Source organism: Cetorhinus maximus, chromosome 16, assembly GCF_964194155.1.
Source record: "Cetorhinus maximus chromosome 16, sCetMax3.hap1.1, whole genome shotgun sequence".
NCBI classification, from domain to species: Eukaryota; Metazoa; Chordata; class Chondrichthyes; order Lamniformes; family Cetorhinidae; genus Cetorhinus; species Cetorhinus maximus.
This window is the reverse complement of record NC_135894.1, coordinates 97,184,538-97,207,550: the sequence shown is the minus strand read 5'-3', so window position 1 is coordinate 97,207,550 and position 23,013 is coordinate 97,184,538. Positions and strand designations below refer to the sequence as shown.

Genomic DNA, 23,013 nt, shown 5'->3' with positions numbered 1-23,013 from the left:
TACCCCCCTTCCCGATGCTGCCTCCCTCTATCAGGCACTGAGTGCCTTTCAACGAGGGATCCCCCAGGAGCCGCCACACACCAGGGGTTTACTTGTCGTGCTTGTTGCATGGCGAGTCCCCTGCCTGCCGCTGGGTTAATAACAGGGGCAGCGGAATGAGACTCTGAGGGGGCATTAATTGCCCACTTAAGAGGCTCATTTGGCGCTAAGGCAGGAAGGCTGACCACAGGCCTTCTTGCCGTGGATTTAATGGGGGTAGAGGTGGGAAAGTAGCAGGGTTCCCACCCACCACACTACTGCGCGAGAAAATGCCACACCACCACCAAACTCACCGCATTAAACTCTGCCCAACTAGAGCAGTTTAAAAGAGTGTAGCGGGGTGTTGAGGAGCGGAGAATGGTACAGCAGGGCGCTGAAGGGTATAGCGGAGTCATGTCGAGTTTTCCCTCAGCCAGAATTCACTCTTAGAAGGAGCTCATTCACAAGTGTGTTTGACCAAAAATGACGCTTGATAAACCAACAAGTTGTTAAGTTTCATTAAACAGTTTAAGAGAAAACGCGACAGGTTGAATGGGGTGAAGGTGAAACCTGTGATATGTGGCTGTGAGGGAGGTCCTGGACACACCAGGTGTCTGGAATGATCACAAGTGCAGCTGCTGGTGTTGGAGCTGGTGTTTGAGGAGTATCTGCCGCGTTCAGGAAACTGAAGGGTTCTTGGAATGCAAATTCCAGGATGTGGTTGTTCTGCAGGCAGAAGGGTGTTATTGATGGAAGGAAGTGGCTGACCATTAAGCAGGTAAGGAACAAACGACAGAGACTAGACCAGGGAACCCCTGAGAGGATGGAATTGACAAGCCACTGCTGAATGCTTAGAACCAATGTCGACTCAGAGGAGGACAACTGTGAGCAGTGTTAGTGTAAGTGGTGCCACCATGCTAATCATTGCATGGGGTGCTTTCCCTGCGATGCTTCAATGCAAAAATGTGATGTGCAACAAAACCATAGAATCCTACAGCACATATGGAGGCCATTTGGCCCATCATGCCTGTGTCTGCTCTTTGGTAGAGTTATCCTTTTAAACCCACCCTAAAGTCCTTTATGGAAGGAAATCTGCCATTCTTACTCAATCTGGCCTACATGTGACCCCAGACCCAGAGAAATGTGGTTGACTCTTAACGGCCCTCTGAAATGGCCTATCAAGGCATTGAGTTCAAGGGCAACTGAGTTCAAGGGATGAACAACAAGTGCTGGACTTGCCAGCGACAACCACATCCCATGAAAGAATACAAAAAACACTTGCTCTTTCCCATGGGCCTACAATCCTTCCTCCTCCAAGTATTTATCCAATTCTCTTTTGGAAAGTTACAACTGAATCTCCTTCTACCATCCTTTCAGGCAATGTATTCCAGATCATAACAACTCACTGATAAAGAAAATTTCTCCCCATGGCTCCTCTGGTTCTTTTGCCAATTATCTTACGTCTGTGTTTTCTGGTTATCAATCCAGCTGTCGCTGGAAACAGTTCCTCCCTATCTCCTCTATCAAAACTCTTCATAAAAGCCACGAGTAATTCTGTCCTTAACTTTCTCTGTTCCAAATAGAACAATCGCAGCCACTCTGCTCCTGACCTCATTACAGCCTTGGTCCAAACATGGACAAAAGAGCTGAACTCTAGAGGTGAGGTGAGAGTGACTGCCCTTGACATCAAGGCAGCATTTGACCAAGTGTGGCACCCCTAGCAAATCTGGAGTCAATGGGAATCAAGGAAAAACTCTCCGTTGGTTGGAGTTATATCTAGCACAAAGGAAGTTGGTTGTGGTTGTTGGAGGTCAATCACCTCAGCTGCAGGGCATCACTGCAGGAATTCCTCAGGGTAGTGTCTAAGCCCCAACCATCTTCAGCTGCTTCATCAATTACCTTCCCTATATTATAAGGTCAGAAGTGGGGATATTTGCTGATGATTGCACAATGTTCAGCACCATTCGCAACTTCTCAGCTGCTGAAGCAGTCCATGTCCAAATGCAGCAAGACCTGGACAACATTTAGGCTTGGGCTGATAAGTGAAAAGTAGCATTCATGCAACACAAGGGTCAGGCAATGACCATCTCCAACAAAGGAGAACCTAACCATCACCCCTTGACATTCAATGGCATTACCAATGCTGAATCCTCCAACATCCTGACAGTTATCACTGACCAGAAACTGAACTGGACCAGCCATATAAATACTGTGGCTACAAGAGCAGGCCAGAAGCTGGGAACTCCCTAACAGCACTGTGGGTGTACCTACACCACATGGACTGCAGCGGTTCAAGAAGGCAGCTCACCACCACCTTCTCAAGGGGCAATTAGGGATGGGCAATAAATGCTGGGCTAGCCAGTGACACCCACATGAATAAAGCTTCTATAATCTCTCCTACACTAAGAGACTAAGAGACAGGTCTCACAAACAGCCTACACGCTCTTTGTCATTCCAAATTGGCAATGATTGCCCTTTAAAGAGAGAATTTTTCTTAGTAATATTCTGAACAGGAGTAGGTATTCAGCTCCTTGAGCCTGACCTATCATCCTATCGAATCACACCCCCAACTGCAGCTGTTTTTAAGCAATCTCGGGGTGTGAGCGACTCCCCCCACCCCTCAACTACCCCAGCCCCACAGGACAACCAACCACCCTCCCCTCTCCTCCCCCTGCCCCGCCAAGGCACTCCCCCAACCTCGAACCCCCGAGGGGACCTCCTGACAGGACTCACCCACTCCCTGGGACTCCAACCCCAACTACCCCGCCCCCACCCACCACCCCATCTCAGGCCAAACCCACCAAATGTTCCACCCTACCCCCCCACCATCCTGCTGACTGTGCGACCCTCTCTCCCTCCCCCACCCCACACCACAACTGTCTGGCCCTACCACGCCCCACCGGCTGTTCCTTTCTCCCCCCTTCCCCCGACTGTCCAATCCAGCGTTTATTGCCCTTCCCTAGTTGCCCCTTGAGAAGGTGGTGGTGAGCTGCCTTCTTGAACCCTCCACCACGACTCTCCGATTCTTCCCCTCACCAACCACCCCCGCCACCACCACCACCACCCCCGCCCCTCGAATTCTAGCCCCTGACCTGACAAACCGACCTACTCCCTGGCTTGAAAGGGGCTGGACCTTTAAAGCTACCTGATTTAAGGTTTAAAAAAAAAAATGAAGGGGGCCATGGTTTCCTTTCGTCCGATTCTCCGGCCCTCATCGGGGAGGCTTCAGCCGGGGCTCTGCCCTGCACAGCTTTCACCCGGCCTGAGTCAGAAGGCCAGGCGAGAAGATCTCCAGGCAAGAAAACAGGGGCAGGGCGGCAATGCGACTCTGATTGCCGCTGTGCGGTAGCTCAGGCCCAAGGTTGTCCCCAGAAGCTGACTGAGCCCCTTCTGACCAAAGGTGGGTTATTCTGATTTGACGCGCTTGTGTAGAAAGGTTAAATTGGCAGTCCCGGTTACATCTCTCGCAATATGCGATGCTATTACCATTGCATTGAAAATTAGATTTTCTCATCCCTAACTACCTTGCACATGATCTGTATGGGTTGAACTATAGGTTAAACTGCACCCCCCCACCACCCCCACCATCACCGCCCCCCTACCCCCACCCCCACTCCTTTATGACAGCCCATTATTCACGGGAGAATGTTCAATGTTTCCTTGGAAGAGTGGAAAGTACCACGCAGAGAAACAAATGTGTACAGGCTAAAATTACTGGTCAAATTTAGTCGCATCCTAATCAATACACGGAAGCCAAATGATATAGCGTTTACTGAGCTCAGCACAATATTTGCAAACAACATTGGAATTAATCCATAAAGGGTTAAAGTATCATTTTTACAGCATGTTTCTTACCAGAACCTGATGAGTCATAGACTCACAGGGCAGAACTTTCCCTCGGTAGACAGGCGCGCACACCCGACCCGCTCAAGCTTAAAATGACACGCGTTGGCGTCGGGCGAGCATCCCGACATCAGTGCACGATATTCCGGTCGGCGGGTGTGCACCGGAGTGGGCAGCACACCCGCCGTCAATTAAAAGGCCTGTTAAGGCCATTAACAAGGTCATTAATAGAAACTTTTCACTGCCTGTCCAACCTTACGGTTGGCGGCTAGCAAAAAAGGCCAAGCGGCCTTTGCAGTTTTTTTGGACACCTCGTCCACAGGCGGGAAGAGGTTCCCGACCTCAAATAAAAATAAAGTAAAATTTTGAAGATCTCACGTGACAGAATCACACAAGGGGACGCGTTTTATAACATTTCTAAAATGCGTATTTCGAAGTTTTAAAACTGTGCATCTCCCTGAGGCCACTCTGTGCCTGGGGGAGATTTTCAAGTGCTCGCTCGCGCAGATGCGCGAAATTCCCCACTTGCTCCCCGCCCTCCCCCCGCTTGCTCTCCCCCTCCCCCACTTGCTCTCTCCCCCTCCCCCGCTTGCTCCCCCCCTCCCCCACTTGCTCTCTCCCCCTCCCCCGCTTGCTCCCCCCCTCCCCCACTTGCTCTCTCCCCCTCCCCCGCTTGCTCTCCCCCTCCCCCGCTTGCTCTCCCCCTCCCCCGCTTGCTCTCCTCCTCCCCCGCTTGCTCTCCCCCTCCCCCGCTTGCTCCCCCCCGCCGCTTGCTCTCCCCCTCCCCCGCTTGCTCCCCCCTCCCCCGCTTGCTCTCCCCCTCCCCTGCTTGCCCCCCCCCTCCCCTCCCCCGCCCGCATAGGCAGCGCTGAGCGCTGCTGCTCCCATTTCACCCTGGCTTCCTGACCATCCCCGCCCGCCCCTGCCAAGCCCGCCCAACGAGGGCAAAGTTCTGCCCATAGAGTCATTTATGGCACAGGATGAGGCTGCATGGCACATCGGGTCTATGCCAGTTCCTCACAGAGCAATCCAGTCAGATTTAATCCCCTGCTCTATCATCGTAGCCCTGCAAGTTTATTTTTCTTCAAGTGCCCGTCCAATTTCCTTTTGGAACCCTTGAGAGGCAAGACTTACAGATGAAACGTGCAGGTTAATTTCTTGGTCGATCTTGATGTTCTGCATGGACAATGTGCGTCTCAGTTCCCTGGTGAAGTTCAGATCTCGGGCCAGAGCTAATGACTGGGAAGGAATTTTCCCGGCCAATACTAGTGCAAAGAGTTTTGAAGTCAAAGCTGCCAATCATCTTTAATTAAAGACACAGGGGTAGGAATAATTGGATAGAATGCTAACAAGCAGGTTCCTGCATGTTACCCAGGTTCCAAGTTCCTGTTATTGCTCCGACCATACACAATTTAATTTGTATCTGGAATACAGCCTTTGTATCCAGAATCATTTCTGATGTGTTCCGTCAATCCCACCTTGTGCCTTGTACTACTGCCAGGCCCTCCAGTTTCACATTGCTCTCTGCCCAAACTGTGCTCTATTGTGTCGGTCAGGCATTCTTGCCCCACCCACCGCTTCTCCCCATCTGTACTGTACTTCCTGTTCACATTGTGCTCTACCCCCTGGCCTCCTCCCCTACTTCCCACCGCCCCATGCAATGTCTGTCCCCTACCTTTTTTTTTAAAAATTCCTTCATGGGATGTGGGTGTCTCTGGCAAGGCCAGAATTTGTTGCCCATCCCCAATTGCCCTTGAACTGAGTGGCTTGCTCGGCCATTTCGGAGGGCGGTTAAGAGTCGGCTGTATTGCTGTGGGGCCTGGAGTCACGTGTAGGCTGGACCGGGTAAGGACGGCAGATTTCCCTCCCATCAGCGAACCTCGTCTCCCTGGGTTGTGTGGTTTTCCACCTTGGATGAGACTGTGCTAACCATCACAACCTCATTCCCAGCTCAGTGGAGTTGATTACAAAGAACAAAAAGTTAATGCCTAAAGGAAAACCCAAAAATATTTTCCCTCCTTCCCTTGCACTCTTCAATTCCCCTCATGACAAATGATAACAGTGTCGGGTGTTGAATCTCACCAGTTTCACTCAGTGAATGCTCTTGCTCCTTGACTCTTGACTCAGTGTATACGCAAGAAGTTGGAATTGTCGCCCTTTCCTGCCTGTTCCAGTAAAAGCTAAGGATTCCACATTCCTATCTGAAGAGCAGGGGATTGATTCTCAGTGCCTTGGCCAACATTTCTCTCTCAACCAAGACCACCAGAAAAAAAACTCAAATGCTTGTGGGACATTGCACACTAAAAATGGTTGCCATGTTTACATACAAAATAATCTGCAGCACCATGCCAAGGCTCCTTCGACAGCACCCTCCAGATCTGTGACCTCTACCATCTAGAAGGACAAGGACAGCAGGTGCCTGGGAACACCACCACCTGCAAGTTTCCCTCCAAGTCAGACACCATCCTGACTTGGAACTATATTGTCGTACCGCTCACCGCTACCTTCTCAAGGGCAGTTAGGGATGGGCAAGACATTTTTGCCTTGCCAGCGATGCTCATATCCCATGAAGGAATTCACAACAACACAAAAATCAGCAACTCATTGCACTAACACGTTAAGACAATATTATAAATGCAGGCCATTTTGTTTCTCCAATTCTTGTATATTCATCCCTTTGGAGAACCTTGTAGGTTTTTGTTTTACGTTGATACGCAGTCGGATGGCTGAGATCAGAAAACAATGGCTGCACTTGCAACACATTGCAATGGATTTGCACTGAGCGATTCACTATAGAGTTCACATGGGACAACATCACCACCCACTGGCCAACATTTGGTACTGCATAACCAAATCAGTCAGAGGTTTCCAATCACAGAAATGGCAAATCCTGCTAATTTTCCGATTTCCCACCTACTTTTGTGATGGATGCTGTGATCCTCTTGAGATTTGGTATTTTTTCCGATTGTCTACCACCACAGCAAACATGATGAAAATTCTGTGCAGCCAAGACTCAGCAGCCTGCTGCTCTTCTCAATGTTCAGGGATTACTTTAGGTGCTGAAGCTTTTGGGTTATCATCAGTCCTTCATTAATTCTGTTGGGGGAGATTATTATCCATCCTTCAGATGAGACGTGAAGCCTGTCTGCTCTCTCAGGCTGGTGTAAAGTATCTCAAGGCACTGTTTCGAAGAAAAGTAGGGGAGTTCTCCCCGGTATCTTGAGCCAATGTTTACCCCTCAGCCACCATCACTAAAATAAACGACCTGGTCACTATGTCATTGGTGTACGGAGGACATTGCTGTGTGTACATTGGCTGCCACATTTCCTACCTTATAACAGTATCTTCAAAAGTATTTTATTGACTGTAAAGAGCTTTGGGACATCCTGAGGTGGTGAACTGTGCCATATAAATTCAAATCTTCCTTCCTCACTCTGTCTCTTGCTCTCTCTCTCTCTCTCGTGCTCTCTCTCTCTTGCTCTCTCTCTTACTCTCTCTCTCTTGCTCTCTCTCTTACTCTCTCTTGCTCTCTCGCTCTCTCTTGCTCTCTCTCTTACTCTCTCTTGCTCCCTCTTTCTCTCCCCCTTTCTCTCTCTCTGTGGAATTCCCTCCCTAAACCTCGCTGACTCTGTCTCTCTTTCTCCTCCTTTAAAATGCTACCTAAAATGTACCTCTTTGACCTCGCTTTAAGGTACCTGTTTTGATATCTCCCTCAGTGGCTCGATGTGAAATTTTGTGTGATAATGCTTCTGTGGAACACCTAGAGACTGCTAAAGATGCTACATAAACGCAGCTTCTAGTTGTTTCACACCATTGTTCAGAAATGACAGTGTTGCCACCTCAACAAGGCTGAGTTTGTAAGTTTGAGAGTGTGGAAGGGAGGGAATTTGGTTTATTCACCAAAGCACGGTAAGATTTACCATCTGAGCCAAGCACCTCAGGAAATCAGAATGGGTGTGACATGTACCAACTCCTGAATGGGTGTGACATGTACCAACTCCTGAATGGATGTGACATGTACCAACTCCTGAATGGGTGTGACATGTACCAACTCCTGAATGGGTGTGACATGTACCAACTCCTGAATGGATGTGACATGTACCAACTCCTGAATGGGTGTGACATGTACCAACTCCTGAAAGACGCCAGAGCGGAGAGTTGTTAGGCGATAATTTTTCTGTCAGTGTTAGTTCGCAGAATCTTGGCAGTAAGTATAACACCGCCCCACTCACAACCCCCCCCACCCCCCACCCACCCCACACCCCCATTCCCCCAACACCACCCCCCCCCCCCCCCATGAAAGTGGGTGGGTTGGGGCCGGGTGAGATGTAAATGTTTTATCAAAATCTCAAAACAAATCCCAACCGGCCTATCTTTGGGTTTAATAGAGGCAGGAGAGGGGGCCAGGTTGACCATTTAAATATTATAATGAAACCCGCCCCCCCACCCCGCCCCCCCTCCCCAGCCGTGGGTCCCCTGCACATGGCCTATGCCATTGGAGTCCTCTGCCCAACCAAAGACCCTCCCCAATTCCTGGATCAGATGAGGAACCTGCCCCCACTTACACCCACTCTCTCTGCCCTGGATCTAGGATCGGACCCCCCCCGCCCCCCCCCCCCACCCCACCCCCACCACCTTATACTCCTGCTAACACAGCAGCAGAAAGATTTGACCCCTGCTCTCGCGGCCTCCTCCAGAGTGCTAACCTCCTGACAGGGAGCCAAGCCTGTCAGTCAGGCTGACTTCCAGATGCAGATCCTGCAGAAGAAAATCGACACACACTGTGCAGTTGGGAACCGAAACCCCTCCCCACCCACCATGAGCTCCAGCTTACAGAACCCGCCTGTGTCAGAGCGGAGGCCTTGGGGACCTTGAATGACAACCACAGGAGCCACCTTTGTACTCTCACTCGGCCAAGGCAGCTCATGAGAAGCCAAATCTGGAGAGAGTGTGACGTGGAAAAGGTAAAGCTCTCAGCACCAAATTTGGGAAGGTATGAGAACCAGAAGGATCCTTGAAGCATGTAGAGAAAAGCAGCAACTCTCCAGTGCCAGCAATCCCATGCAAACGGCAATGAAATGTTGAAGCAATTTATCTGTGTTCTTTGGACAGAGGGGGGGGTGAGGGATACATGTTGGCCAGTGTTCGAGTAATGTGAGATATGACATGTGGTGAATGGAGCGTTCGTGAGAGGTGACTTTGATCTTATGGTTCCCAAAGCTCTTCAACCACTGGGGTTCCCTTCACATTATAACTCGGTCTGTTGCAGACTCATGGATACAGGTTGGTTGCTATAGTTAGTGAACAGCTTCCATTGTTGTTGAATGCCGAGCTGGTGGAAGGCGAACTGGAAGGTTTTTTTTTTGGGTCTAGCCATTCCCATGCTCCTCTGATCCCGTGGGGAAAATCCCTACTCTTTGAATAGCGAAACAGGATCCTTGCTTCTGGCTGAAGAGATCAATAGAGACCCCACTGAACTGAAGTGAACCGAAGATATCCCAGTGCGGTGGGGAAGGAAATTCCTTCCTGGGAAAGGCGTCTAGAACCCGGCCCTGTTTCCCTGGGAAAGGGACAGTGGATAAGCTGTGCCAGGGAAGGGATTTGGAGGAGGTGTTAGTGGATCTGCCCTTGAGGCGTATTGGGCTGATTTCTGCCATTTCAATCAGCTTACGGGGCTATTTAGAAGGAAGAATGATGTTTGGAACGCTACATTCGACGGCACTGACACTATATATTTTGGACCAGACCGTCTGCAGATCCACTGAGCGATTCCTTTGCTAGTTTATATTTCACTTGGTAATATAGAACCTGAATTTGGTTGAAAAGAGAGACACGTTGCCAAAGTTTTTCATCTCACAATCACGAGGACAAACACAGGAATGCCAAATTTCACAACAATTTATACCACAGGAAAAAAGCCTATAGTTCCCATTGCTTTCTCCGTGGCAACATCTCGGCCAATTAGAGCTGATTTGCCAACCAATCCAGCCCCTTTTCTCCTGTAAAAGGGCAAAAAGCTTCAGCAACGTGTCTCTGTTTCCAGTGAGATTTAAGTTTATATTTCAGCCCTTAACACAAATAAAGATTTATTTATATATCACTGGACGATCAATGCCTGACAGTTAGGCAGGTTTGGAGCTCACCCCTGTTTTATTTCTGTTATTTTCACCAAGTGTTGATGAGAAGGGCCATTCGGCCCATCTACCTTATTTGTTCCACTATCACAGCAGCTAACTGCCTCGTGAATAGCCCTAGAATTTCTGCCTCCATTTCTCTACTTACAACAGGTTGTAGGTGTTGATATTACCCTTTTTTGAAGAATTGCTTCCGGACATGAGTCCTGAATTTGCCTTAGATCAGTTTACATCTTTGTCTCAAACTAGTTAACAGCATCTATGGAGAAAGGACAGAATTAACATTTCAGGTCAAAGACCTTTCATTGGAACTCTTCCCAGGCTATCCTAGAGCACTTTCTGAAGTGTAATCACCTGCTGTAATGTAGGAAAACAGAGCAGTCAATTTGTGCACAGCAAGCTCTCCAAACAGTAATGTGACAATCACTTTTTCAGTGATGTTGGTCGAGGGATAAATATTAACCAGGACGAGCTTTACTGTTCACCACTGAACTAGTGCTGTGGGATCTTTCACACCCACCTGAAAGGGAAAAGCTGTTTAACATCTCACCTGAAAGATAGGGCATGCCTGACACTTCCCACGCTGCGGAGTTGGCTTACGTAGTTTGCTCTAGTTTCTAAAGCGGGACACGAACGCACGATCTCCTGATTCTGAGGGGAGAGTGCTGCCAACTGAGCCACAGCTGAACACTTAAGCCTGGACATGGTCCTAGTGAACCTGGGCTGCACCCTCTCTGAGGCTAATGGAGCTTTCCTAAGGGCCAGTGCCCAGAAGCCAAACACAAGACTTCGGTTGGGCTCTGATCAAACCTCTAAAATCAAAACATCCCTTCCTCCCTCAGGATGTCCCAGTCTCCTCGAGATGAAGGTCAACATTCTGTTAGCCTCTTTGTGCCTGTCCACCAGCTTTTAATAATTTGTGCACACGGACGCCTAAATCCTTTTTCTCCTCCGGTCTCTCACGACTAAGAAAATGTCCTGATTTGTCTTTCTCAGATCCAGAGTGGATAACCTCACACTTCCCCACGTTAAATTCCACCTGCCATAGTTTTGCCCATCCAGTTCACCTTTTGACATCCCTTTTGTAACTTACTGTTCCCACTTACAGAACATAGTAAGTGTAATTGACTTAGTGTAATTGACAGTCTTGGATACCCGGGTCCCTATTCCTTCATCCAAGCCATGAGTATATCGTGCAAAGCAGAGGTCCCAGTCCAGATCCCCTGGGGAGCACCACCTCATGACAGCCCATATATATCGAAGAAATGCAGAAAACACATGGGGCATTCAGTGCTCAGTTTATATTATTATTATTGGAGGAGAAAACGTAGACATCCTCTTCCAGCAATTGAGCCAGCTTGAAGGAAGCGGACAGGTGGCAAGTCTATCAGAGTTTAATAGCGATGTGAGGGTGGGGGTGAATACTCTGGAGGGGATGAGGGGATTAGCTAGCGTTTATGTAGAAAATTGTCATGCGGATTACATTTCTTTGGGTGGAGTCCACAGTAGGGTTGGCTGGAGGCTGTGGAAAGTGTGTGAAGCCAGCAGCTGGTTAATGGTTCTTTTTGGATTCCTTTTCTCCCATCTCCACCATTTGTGTTGGGACATGTTCTGTAGATGTCAACACTCCCCCACTACACGGAATTACATATAGTGTACAACAGGGAAACAGGCTATTCAGCCCAGCTGGACCATGACAGCCCCCCCCTCACCCCTCTCCATCTAACCCATCAATATATATTGCTATTCCTTTCTCCCCCTCATGTGTTTATCTAGCTTCCCCTTAACTGTATCCAACGTGCTCTTCAGGAGATAAATGGAGAAGGGAATGTATTGTATTGTATTGTATTCTTTCAGAAGTCTGGGTCTAAAAGGATGCTTCAACACAGGCTTTGTACTGTGAACATTAAAATATTTAAAATGATAATGTCCCATCTAAAACACATCAATATTCCTTTTCATGTTCCTATGGTTTTCCCCAAACAACATTGCATACCAACCCACTCTATCCCTCTACTTTTACATGTACAGCAGACAGTGAGCTCTATGAGGGGAGAGAGAGCGAGGGGACTGGCAACAAAGGACTGCTGAGCGAGGGACTGAGGAGTGAGGGGCTTAGAAATGAGGGGCTGAGGAATGAGGGGGCTGGTGAACAAGGAGACAGAGGAGTAATAGGACTAAGGAGTGAGGGGTCTGAGGAGCAAAGGGACTGTACAGTGAAGGGATTGGAGGATGAGGGGACTGCTGAGCAAGAGGCTGAACGTGGGGGGGCTTGAGAAATGACGGGACTGATGAGCAAGGGCACTGAGGGATGATGGGACTAAGGAGTAAGGGGACTGAAGAGTGAGTGGACAGAGGATTCAGTGAGTGGACAGAGGATTGAGCGGACTGAGGAGTGAGTGGACTGAGGAGTGAGGGGACTAGGGAGTGAGCAGACTGAGGAGACTGAGGAAGCGAGAGGATTGGGAAGTGAGGGGATGGAGGAGTGAGGGGATGGAGGAGTGAGGGGACTAAGGAGTGAGGGGGTCTGAGAGCAAAGGTACCAGGGAGTGAGGAGGCTGGCGAGCGAGGGGACTGAAAAGCGAGGGGACTGAGAGGTGAGGGGCCTGAGGAGACGGGGATGAGGAGTGAGGGAACTGGGGGGTGAGGAGGACTGGATATTGAGGGGACGAAAAGGAGTGAAGGAAATGGGGAGTGAGTTGTCTAATACTCCAGTCGTGATCTCAGCATGAAATACTTGCCGCTGTTTCGCCTTTCTCTGTAGGCAAGCAGTAGATTGGCAGCTGGGTCGGAGAAAGTCACTGTCTTGGCTCCCTTCCCAGGTTCTGCTAGTATTTAGGTAGTAACAGAGCCCAGGACCCTCCCCCTTCATTTTTTTTGGGCGGGGGGAAGGGGGAAAGCAAGGAAGAGGACAGCCAAGATTTGACCGCACCCTGCTCTCTCTCTCTCTCTCTCTCATTTAAAAGAACAAAAAAACTCTGCTTCTACTCTCCCAACTCTGGAACGTCCATTTTCTTTTCTTCACTCTGTTTTTAATTTTTTTTAGGAAGAGTGATTTTTGCTGACTGTTCTGATCCGGAGAGGCTCAGTTTTAGTTTGGTCGCTGACAGCCCTTGTCCATTTCATTATGATTTCCACTCTCACGTCACCTCCCCTCCCTCTGAAAATTGACACTTTAATACATGTTAATATATCGCCCGGCACAATCTGTGATCTCGGCACTTTAAAGAGAGAGAGAATCAAACGGTGGGAAACCAGAATGGTCCTCCATGTTCCGACCAGGGCTACCAATAGGTTTTAAGGACTGGCCCAGGTTCTGCTCTATCGGCCTCCAGACATCTACAGTGAGGTAAGTTCACGGATATTGCGTCTGTTCCCAATGAAAAGCCAATTAAATCTGCCTCGTTGATAGCATTGCTATTTTTATCAGTAGCTCAATCTGTTCTGATTTTTCTGTCAAATCACTTTTGAATTCCGCGATTTAAGGAAAAAAAAATCCCCCCCCCACCTCCTCCACCACCACCTAACAACCATGTCTTCTCCCCCCCCCCCTCCCTCCCCCCCCCCCTCTCATTCTCCACAGAATATTCGACCAACTTGAATGGTTGTTTTTGATGTGTGTCGCGGTTAATTGAGCTTTCCCTGGCGGGGAAAATTAAGGGCTATGTCGTATGTTCGGGACTTGTTGCTGAGTTTCGGTGAAAGCGGGGCAATCGAGGGGTCGAGCGGGGGGGGCGGATTAGAGTCGGCCAGATTGCCTCCCCCTCCTCTCGTGGCTCACACAGTCACACTCACGAGCATCCCTAACGTGGAACATTAACGCCTCTCCTTCCAACCACCCCCCTTCCTCCCCCTTGCCAACCCCCCCCCCCCCTGTCTCCCCCCCCCCCACCCCGACCCCCCAACAACAAAGCGCCCCGTCCTCTTCGGTGAACCCCCGAGCAAACGAGGGTCGGTAAAGAAAAATTCAGACCCGGAGAGAAAAGGGAGAGAGAGAGAGAGAGTTGTTAGGGAGGACGCTGGCGCCTCACCCTCGTGCTCTCCAGCGCGTTCAGTCTGTCAGGCCACATTTGCAGTCAGCACTCCAGGGTACTGAGAATCAGCAATGAGGCCCCAACAACCAAATGTGGCACTTTTCCAAAGTCAACTTCCACAGAGACAGCACGCTGTAAAAAACTTGAAACCTTTGCCTTACACTCGAGATTATTCGCTTCAGTTGGCAATGATCCACCACGTCAAGAGGTACAGGGTGGGGAAAGTGTTTTACAGAGACTTCAATTGGGAGCACCGCAAACCCTCCACTTTTTAAAATAACAACGTTTTATTCCGTTTTTTAAATAAAGTACAGTTTAGATTAGGAACTTCAGTCCGCAGCTCACCGGCTCAATTTTAACCCATTCAAAACCCATCCATTTGCAAAAAGTTAAAATCAAGCCCTACACGTCTCGACTTGTCTCTTCTTGTTACTCATCCTTACGCTGCAATTTTCACCCCCCCCACCCCCACCCCACCCCCCCCCCCCACCCCACCCCCCCCCCCCCCCCCCCCCCCCCCCACCTCTGCCTTTGTGTCAGCTGTGACTCATTCAACAGCCCCTTCCCCGCTGAGTCAGGGTTCAAAGCCCCCTCCAGAAACAGGATGACACTCCCAGTGCAGTATTGAGGGAGTGCTGCGCTGTCAGAGATGCTATCTTTTAGGACGAGATGTTAAACTGATGCCTCAGCCAGGCGGATGTACAAAAAAATCCCAAGGTGCTATGTCAAAGGAAAGCAGCAAAGTTCTCCCCAATGTTCTGGGCCAAGATTCATCCCTCAACCTGCACATTATAGCAGATTATCTGGTTGTTATCACATTGCTGTTTGTGGGAGCTTGCTGTTCACAAATCGGCTACTGCCTTTCCTACATTATCCCCCACTATCAACATCCTGGGGGTTACCATTGACCAGAACCTGAGCTGGACTAGCCATATAAATACTGTGGCTACAAGAGCAGGTTAGATGCTGGGAATTCTGCAGCGAGTAACTCACCTCCTGCCTCCCCAAAGCCTGTCCACGATCTGCAAGGCACAAGTCAGGAGTGTGATGGAATACTCCCCACTTGCCTGGATGAGTGCAGCTCCCACAACATTCAAGAAACTTGACACCATCCAGGGCAAAGCAGCCCGCTTGATTGTAACCCCATCCGCCACCTTCAACATTCACTCCCTCCACCACCGACGCACAGTAGCAGCAGTGTATGTACCATCTACAAGATGCACTGCAGCAATTCACCAAGGTTCCTTTGACAGTGCAGCCCAAACTGAGATCACTACCATCTAGAAGGACAAGGGCATCAGATGCATGGGAACACCACTCCAAGTCACTCACCACCCTGACTTGGAAATTTATCACTGTCGCTGAGTCAAAATCCTTGAACTCCTTCCCTAACAGCACTGTGGGTGTACCTAAACCACATGGACTGCAGCGGTTCAAGAAGGCAGCTCACCACCACCTTCTCATGGGTAATTAGGAATGGGCAATAAATGCTGGCCCAGCCAGCAATGCCCACATCCCATGAATGAATAAATAAATATGATAGTGACTATACTTCAAGAGCGTGGCATTAACTGTGATGTGCTTTGACTGAGGTTATGAAAACTGCTACATAAATGCAAATCTGTTTTCTCTGCTTCCCCAGTAAAGCATCCAGTCTTCACGTGTGAGAATAGAGAGTAAATGGCAGGAGAGAGAAGCAGATTCCATCCTTTAAAGTATCAGTAGTGACACCTCCAAGCCAGGGTCACGGATTGGCATTTAGGAATACCGGCTGCTTGTTTTTCATCCTTCTCATAACCCAGGCTGTCAAAGCCAATTGCAACACCAATAACTGCTTTATAAGAAATAGGACATTTAACCCTTTCTTAATTATTTCATGGGATGTGGGCATCACTGGCAAGGCCAGCATTTGTTGCCTATCCCTAATTACCCTTGAACTGAGTGGTTTGCTAGGCCATTTCAGAGGGCAGTTAAGAGTCAACCACATTGCTGTGGATCTGGAATCACATGTAGGCCAAACCAGTTGAGGACAGCAGATTCCATTTCTCTAACAGACAGATTGGTTTTCACAACAACCAATGATTGATGTCATTTGTCACCATTACTGAGACTAGGTTTATATTCCAGATTTATTAACCGAATTTAAATTCTGCCATAGTGGGATTCGAACCCAAATCCCCAGAGCATTAGTTTGGGTCTCTGGATTACTAGCCCAGCAATATTACCACTATGCTACCATCTCCCACAGGCTGTTTTGATATACAATAAAATAATGACTTCCTCGACTGAGATCAACTCACTCGGTGGAGACTGGGGATTGAGCCTGCATGCTTTTTTTTAATATTCGTTCTCAGAATCTAGTTAATACCGACAAGGCCAGCATTTATTGGCCATCTCTAGTTGCCCCTTGAGAAGGTGGTGGTGAGCCACCTTCTTGAGCTGCTGCAGTCCAAATAGAAAATATGCTTCCAAAGTGCTGTTTGTTAATGGTATGTTAACCATATTGTTAAGATACACAGGTGACAGGCATTGTTTAATTAAGTACCTAGAGTATGTATAAAGAAAGACTGCTGGGACACTGGGTTGGTAGGTAGGAAGGAGCCATAAGTAATATTGAATTCTATAAATAAACCTATTATCAAAAGAATTATTGGTGTCTAGTTTATACTTCACCATTGTGCTTGGGATCGGCCTAACACTGTTAGGGAGGGTGACCCAGGGACGATGAAAGAATGGCCAATACATGGGAAAGGCAGAATGGTTTGTGAGAAAGCAGCCCAGCTGGGATAGTGAACAATAACTAGGACTTCATGACAACTTATGTTAATTCTTTCACAGGATGTGGTAGTCACTGGAAAGGCCCATTCCTAATTGCCCTTGGGCCAACTGAGTGGAACTTAATAGGCCATTTCAGAGGGCATTTAAGAGTCAATCACATTGCTGTGGGTCTGGAGTCACATGTAGGCCAGACCAGGTAAGGACAGCAGATTCCCCTTCCCTAAAGGTGATAATGAGGCCTGATTTATGACAATCCAGTAGTTTCATTTATTCTAGATTTATTCAGTTAACTGAATTTAAATTCCTCACTTGGCACGGTGGGATTTGAACCCATGCCTCTAGATCATTCGTCCGGGCCTCTGGCTTACTAGTTCTGTAACATGACAACTATGTTACCTTGGAGGGAAACTTGCAAGTGGGTGGTGTTCCCATGCACTGCTGCCCTTCGGGGTGTTGGAGGCTATGGGTCTGGAAGGTGCTGTTGAAGGACACTGTATAAGTTGCTGCTGTGCTTCCTGTAGATGGTAGACATTACACTGTCTGATCTCAGTGTCTCCTTGTTGTGAAAGGAGCCACCTCTTGTATTTCACCCTTCCTATTCAAGTTGAAGCAGCAATGTTGGAACACAAGGTATTGAAATGGGTCTTTATCGCTGGTGTGGATTCATAGCTTGGCCTGTGAGTCTGTGCACGGTAGGGTCAGTGGATTGATTAAGCTTGCTCGTTAATGCTGGCACAGTTGGCATGAGAGTGGTAGGCGGGGGTTGCTAACTCCATTCTGTAGCCTTGACCATGTGCTCAGGCATTCTGGTTATTAAACACAGAAAATGCTGGAAATACTCAGCAGGTCTGGCACCATCTGCGGAGAGAGAAACAGAGTTAACGTTTCGCGTCCGTGACTTTTCATTAGAACTGAGAAATATTAGAAAAGCAATAGGCTTTGACCAAGTGAGAGGGGGGAGGGGAGAAGAACAAAAGGGCAGATCTGAAATCGGGTGGAGGGAAGGAGAGATTAAATGACAAAAGATTTCATGGCGCAAGAAGAAAGGGAGTGAGAATGGAACAAGTAAAGATGTGTCTAGAGGAGATGTGAATGGCAGATGTCCAAATGCAAGGAATTGAGAAAGAAACACGTAAAAAACTGAACCAGCAAAATTATATGAAATAAAAATGTGGGCAGAAGTTACGATCTAAAATTGTTGAACTCAGTGTTCAACAGGCTGACCAACTGTCCTTTATTTTATGGCATTGTCCCTTATATGAGGCCACTGCCCCATGTCCTGTGTCGAATACTGCTTGGGACACTATTTTCCCGTAATGCGGTCCTTTAAATTTCGCACATGAACTGTATCCGCTCTTTCCTGTTTGTCCGCTCTCACAGCCCTGGCTGAAACCTCTGTGCCTGCACCCCTGCCCCCACCACAGCACACCGCGCCCCCCCCCCCACACCCCCCCCCCCCAAAACTGCTGTAATGGACGCCTAGCCGAGGTAGCCCTCAACTTGCTCACAAGAGTTGGTCACCCTGACGTTGAGTCCAGAAAGCTGTCAAGTGCCCAGCCGAAAGATGAGGTGCTGTTCCTCAAGCTTGTGTTCAGCTTCACTGGAACACCGCAAGTCCTTTGGCACTGAGCTATGTCTACATACGCTGGGATCCTGGGGCCAAAATAGAATTACATCGAGTGTACAGCAGGGAACCGGGCCATTCAGTCCCAATGGTGCATGAGCCTTCTCCCACCCCCTCTTCACCAATTAGCACATCCCCTATTCCCTTCTCCCTCATATCCTTATTTAGTTTCACCTTAAATATATTTCTGCTATTTGCCTCAACCACTCCCTGTGGTAGCGAGTTCCACATTCTCACCACTTTCTGGGTTTGGAAGTTTCTCTTGAATTTCATATTGATTTTTAAAATTATTTTTTCTTTCGTGGGATGTGGGCATCGCTGGCTAGGCCAGCATTTTTGTTGCCCATCCCTAATTGCCCTTGAGAAGATGGTGAGCCAGCTTCTTGAGCGGCTGCAGTCCATGTAGTGTAGGTACACCCACCGTGCTGTTAGGGAGGGAGTTCCGGGATTTTGACCCAGCGACAGTGAAGGAACGCCGATATATTTCCAACTCAGGATGGCGTGTGATTTGGAGGGGAACTTGCAGCTGGTGATGTTGCCATGCATCTGCTGCCCTTGTCCTTCTAGATGGTAGAGGTCAGAAGTTTGGAAGGTACTGTTGAAGGAGCCTTGGTGAATTTATTGGTGACTATCTTATATTTATGGCCTTGGTTTTTGACTTTCTTCTCTGTAATTACCCTATCAAATCCTTTCATAATCTTGAAGACTTCTTTCAGGTCAGCTCTCAGCCTCGCCTTTTCCTGGCATATTCAATATTTACGGATCAATATAATCCCTCAGTTCTGGCATCATTCTTATACATTTTTTTTTATGCATCGTCTCCAGTTATCCCCTTTACAACATGGCACGCTGAACTGTACACGGTACTGTTTGTGTAATATTTAATAGGCCCAGAGTAGACAAGTTATTGAGAATCAGATCTTTACGGTCTGGTCTTTTTGGTGTAAGCAAAGGCTTTTTAAAGTTAACCCATCACTTGGAATGATGTATTGCACAATTTCTAGTCTTTAACTCTCTCCTTTTCAAAGCGTCCTTGGCTTCAGTTCTATCGGCACATGACCCTGGTGACTCTAGAAAATCTGTATTGACTATTCAATTCTATGGTCCAGCACGAGCTGATTTTTAGACATGAGAATGTTCCAGAATGAATCTAAGGATTTGGAGCAAAAAGCCTGGATAATATTCCCCACTCCTCAGGACAAGGAGACTGAAACCAATTGTCGGAACATTACGTATACAAGTATCTCATTCGCCCCCTCAAACCTGCCCCACAAGCCAATTAGACCAAGTATCCCTACCTCAAATCCATTTACCCGCTTAAGCTCCATATCTTTTGAAAACCTTACCTTAACAAAAATATCTCAGTCTTTAAAGCTTTGATTCCCCCCTAGCAACCACAGCTCTTTAGGGGAGAGTGTTCCAGATTTCCACTCCCTTTTGGCTGATAAGGTGTTGCCTGACTTTGTTCCAGGATTGCCCTAGCTCTAGTTTTAATATTATGTTCTTTTGTTCTTGATTACCCCCTAATTGTAGCGTTCCCCCCCAGCCTGATCTGAAGAACAGCTAACACAGCACTGGCTTGATACTCTTTCGAGTTATCAACAGTCACAGATTGCAACTCTTTCGAGTACAATCACAGTTCTTGGTTTCCAGGAGTGGGACATGAACCCACAGCCCTCTGATTCAAAGGCGAGGGTGCTATGAACTGAGCCACAGCTGACACCTCTATGGTGAACAGCAGCAACTTGCATTTATAAAGTGCCTTTAACATAGTAAAATGCCCCAAGTCTCTTCACAGTAGAGTTATCTTTTTTTATTTCTTTATTCTTTCATGGGATGTGGGTGTCATTGGTAAGGCCAGCATTTGTTGCCCATCCCTAATTGCCCTTGAAACAAGTGGCTAGCTAGGCCATTTCAGAGGGGCAGTTAAGTTAAGAGTCAACCATGTTGCTGTGGGTCTGGAGTCACATGTAAGCCAGACTGAGTAAGGACAGCAGATTTCCTTCCCCACAAAGGACATTAGTGAACCAGATTGTTTTTGCAACAATCGATGATAGTTTTGTGGTCACCATTGCTGAGACTAGCTTTATATTCCAGATTTTATTAATTGAATTCAAATTCCACCAGCTACCATGGTGGGATTTGAACCCATGTCTTTGCCACCGTCTCCCCATTAGAATGCAGAATTTGCCACTGAGCCATGGAGACATAGCATGACCAAATCTTGGTCAAAGAGACAGGTTTTAAGGAGCTTTGAAAAGAAGATGGGAGATGCATCTTTAGGGGAGAGTGTTCCAGATTTCCACTCCCTTTTGTGTGATAAAGTGTTGCCTGACTTTGTTCCAGGATTGCCCTAGCTCTAGTTTTTAATATTATGTTCTTTTGTTCTTGATTACCCCCTAATTGCATTGTCCCTACCAGCCTGGTTTATGGAGAGAATTCCAGAGCTTAGAGCCTAGACACCTAAAGGCACGGTCACTAAGAGTGGAGCGGTGAAAATCAGGGATGCTCAGAAGGCCAGAATTGGAGGAGTGCAGAGATCTGGGTGAGATTATGGAGATAGGGACAAGGCGATGGAGCTTTTTTTGAAAAATTGGATGAGAATTTTAAAAATCAGGGTGTTGTGGAACTAGGAGTCAATGTAAGTCAGTGAGCGCAGGGAGTGATGGTTGAACAGGAATAGGTGCAAGTTAGGATATGGGCAACAGTTTTGGATGAGCTCAAGTTTACGGGGGATGCAAGGTGGGAAACCTGCTGGGAATGCATTGCAATACTGTAGCTGAGTCTGGAGGTAACTTGGAATCTCCCTGAGTTGTATTCCTCAGTTCCATACCATGCAATTACTTACCAACTGCGTATCGAGGGAAACAGATTTTACAATCGTTTGTCATTGTAAGGTTGCCACCCCTTCCACATCCCCTGTTCAAAAAACTGCCACAAACAGCCATGAATGGGGCCCGCTGTATGATAAGGTCAGAATGTTGCCATACCTTTACATCTGGCTTTTGTGTTTTGTAAGATAAGCAACTGATTTGCACTGAGTGACAGGAACAATTCCCTCAGTCGCTGCAGTTCATAGTTCCCAGTACACTTGCAATTTCCTGCAGTGGGACTCTGATTTTCTAGCCAAGAAAGTTCATTGTGCAAGGCAGCTCCAGCGTTAGGAGTGAATAAGGGTTAGGTAAGTGAGCAATAAAGAAAGAACACATTGATATCATGCCTTTCAGACCCTCAGGACATCCTAAAGGACTTTACAGGCAATAAAGTTCTTTTTGAAGTCTAGTTACTGTTTTAATGTAGGAAATGGGGAAACCAATTTGTGCACAGTAAGCTCCCATTAACAGCAATGTGATAATGACCAAATGATCTGTTTTAGATGTTAAGTCGAAGGATAAATATTGGCCAGCACACTGAGGATAACTCCCCCCGCTCTCCTTCAAAATAGTGCCGTGGGATATTTTAAATCCAACCTGAAAGGACAGGCGGGGCCTCAGTTTAACAAAGACTGGCACCTCTGACAGTGCAGCGCTCCCTCAGTATCACACAGGGAGTGTCAACCTAGATTATGTGCTCACGTCTCTGAAGTGAAGCTTGAACCAATGACCTGATGACTCAGAGGCGACCATGCTAGCCACTGAGCCAAGGCTTTATAAGGAATAATTTTTCCTTGTTTGATTTGTCACTTTAATTAGCGAGATATTGCTGGTGGAGGTTTTTTTTTCCTCCTGCTTGCCAACAGGAAATTCCAGGTGGACAGCAATAATAACCCAGGATCAAAAAAAAAAAATTCAGGAGTGAAGATTATCAATGCAGCATGCTTTGGAGAAAGATTCATCAAGATGATATTTTGCTTTTTGGCCCGTGTGGAGAGCACTTGACAAGAAGCCCTTGTGCTTCCAGGAACTCAGCCAGCAACCTTATCCTTACATGACCCTCGACTGGGACCCTAATCTTATATTGTTTTCAGAAACAGGATTCTGTGGCACACAGCCCTCCCTGTGAGGAGAGCAGTCCTTCCTTTTTTTATATTATGGTCTCGTACTTGATGAGTCCGACAGCGCAGAAGGAGGCCATTCAGCCCATCATGCCTGCGCCAGCTCTTTAAAAGAATTATCCAGTTCGTCCCACTCACCCTCCTCTTCCCCCTAGCTCTGCAAATTTTTTTTTCCCTCTTTCCAAGCAGCGCTCTCCCCACTTTCCTTTCAAAAGTTACCACCGAATCCGCTTTCCCCACCCTTTTAGGCAGCGCATTCCAGACCATAAACAACCCACGGCATTAAAAAAAATCTCTTAATCCCCCCCACTGGCTCTTTTGCCAATTATTTCAAATCTGTGTCCTCTGGTTACCAACACCTGCTGCCAACGGAAACAGTTTCTCCATATCTACTTAATCAAAGCCTCTCAAGAACCTTTAAAGAGTGCATTCGACTGTCAGCTCTTGAGTTAAAGGTCATACCATCAGCAAAGAAATAGTCACCATGGTCAAAGGTTTTGAGTATTGATGGAACGGTGGATAGAGTTGCAGAATGTAATTCCCAAAACAATTGCGTGAAAAACATCTCTGAAATCCCACGTAATAAAA

General features: G+C 47.7%; 1 long non-coding RNA gene across 2 annotated transcripts in view; it reads left to right on the top strand.

Moving 5' to 3' along the window:
* LOC144691843 (uncharacterized) overlaps positions 1–23,013 on the top strand; it is a 386,040-nt gene that overhangs the window by 221,672 nt on the left and 141,355 nt on the right. The gene's annotated exons all lie outside the window — the stretch shown is intronic.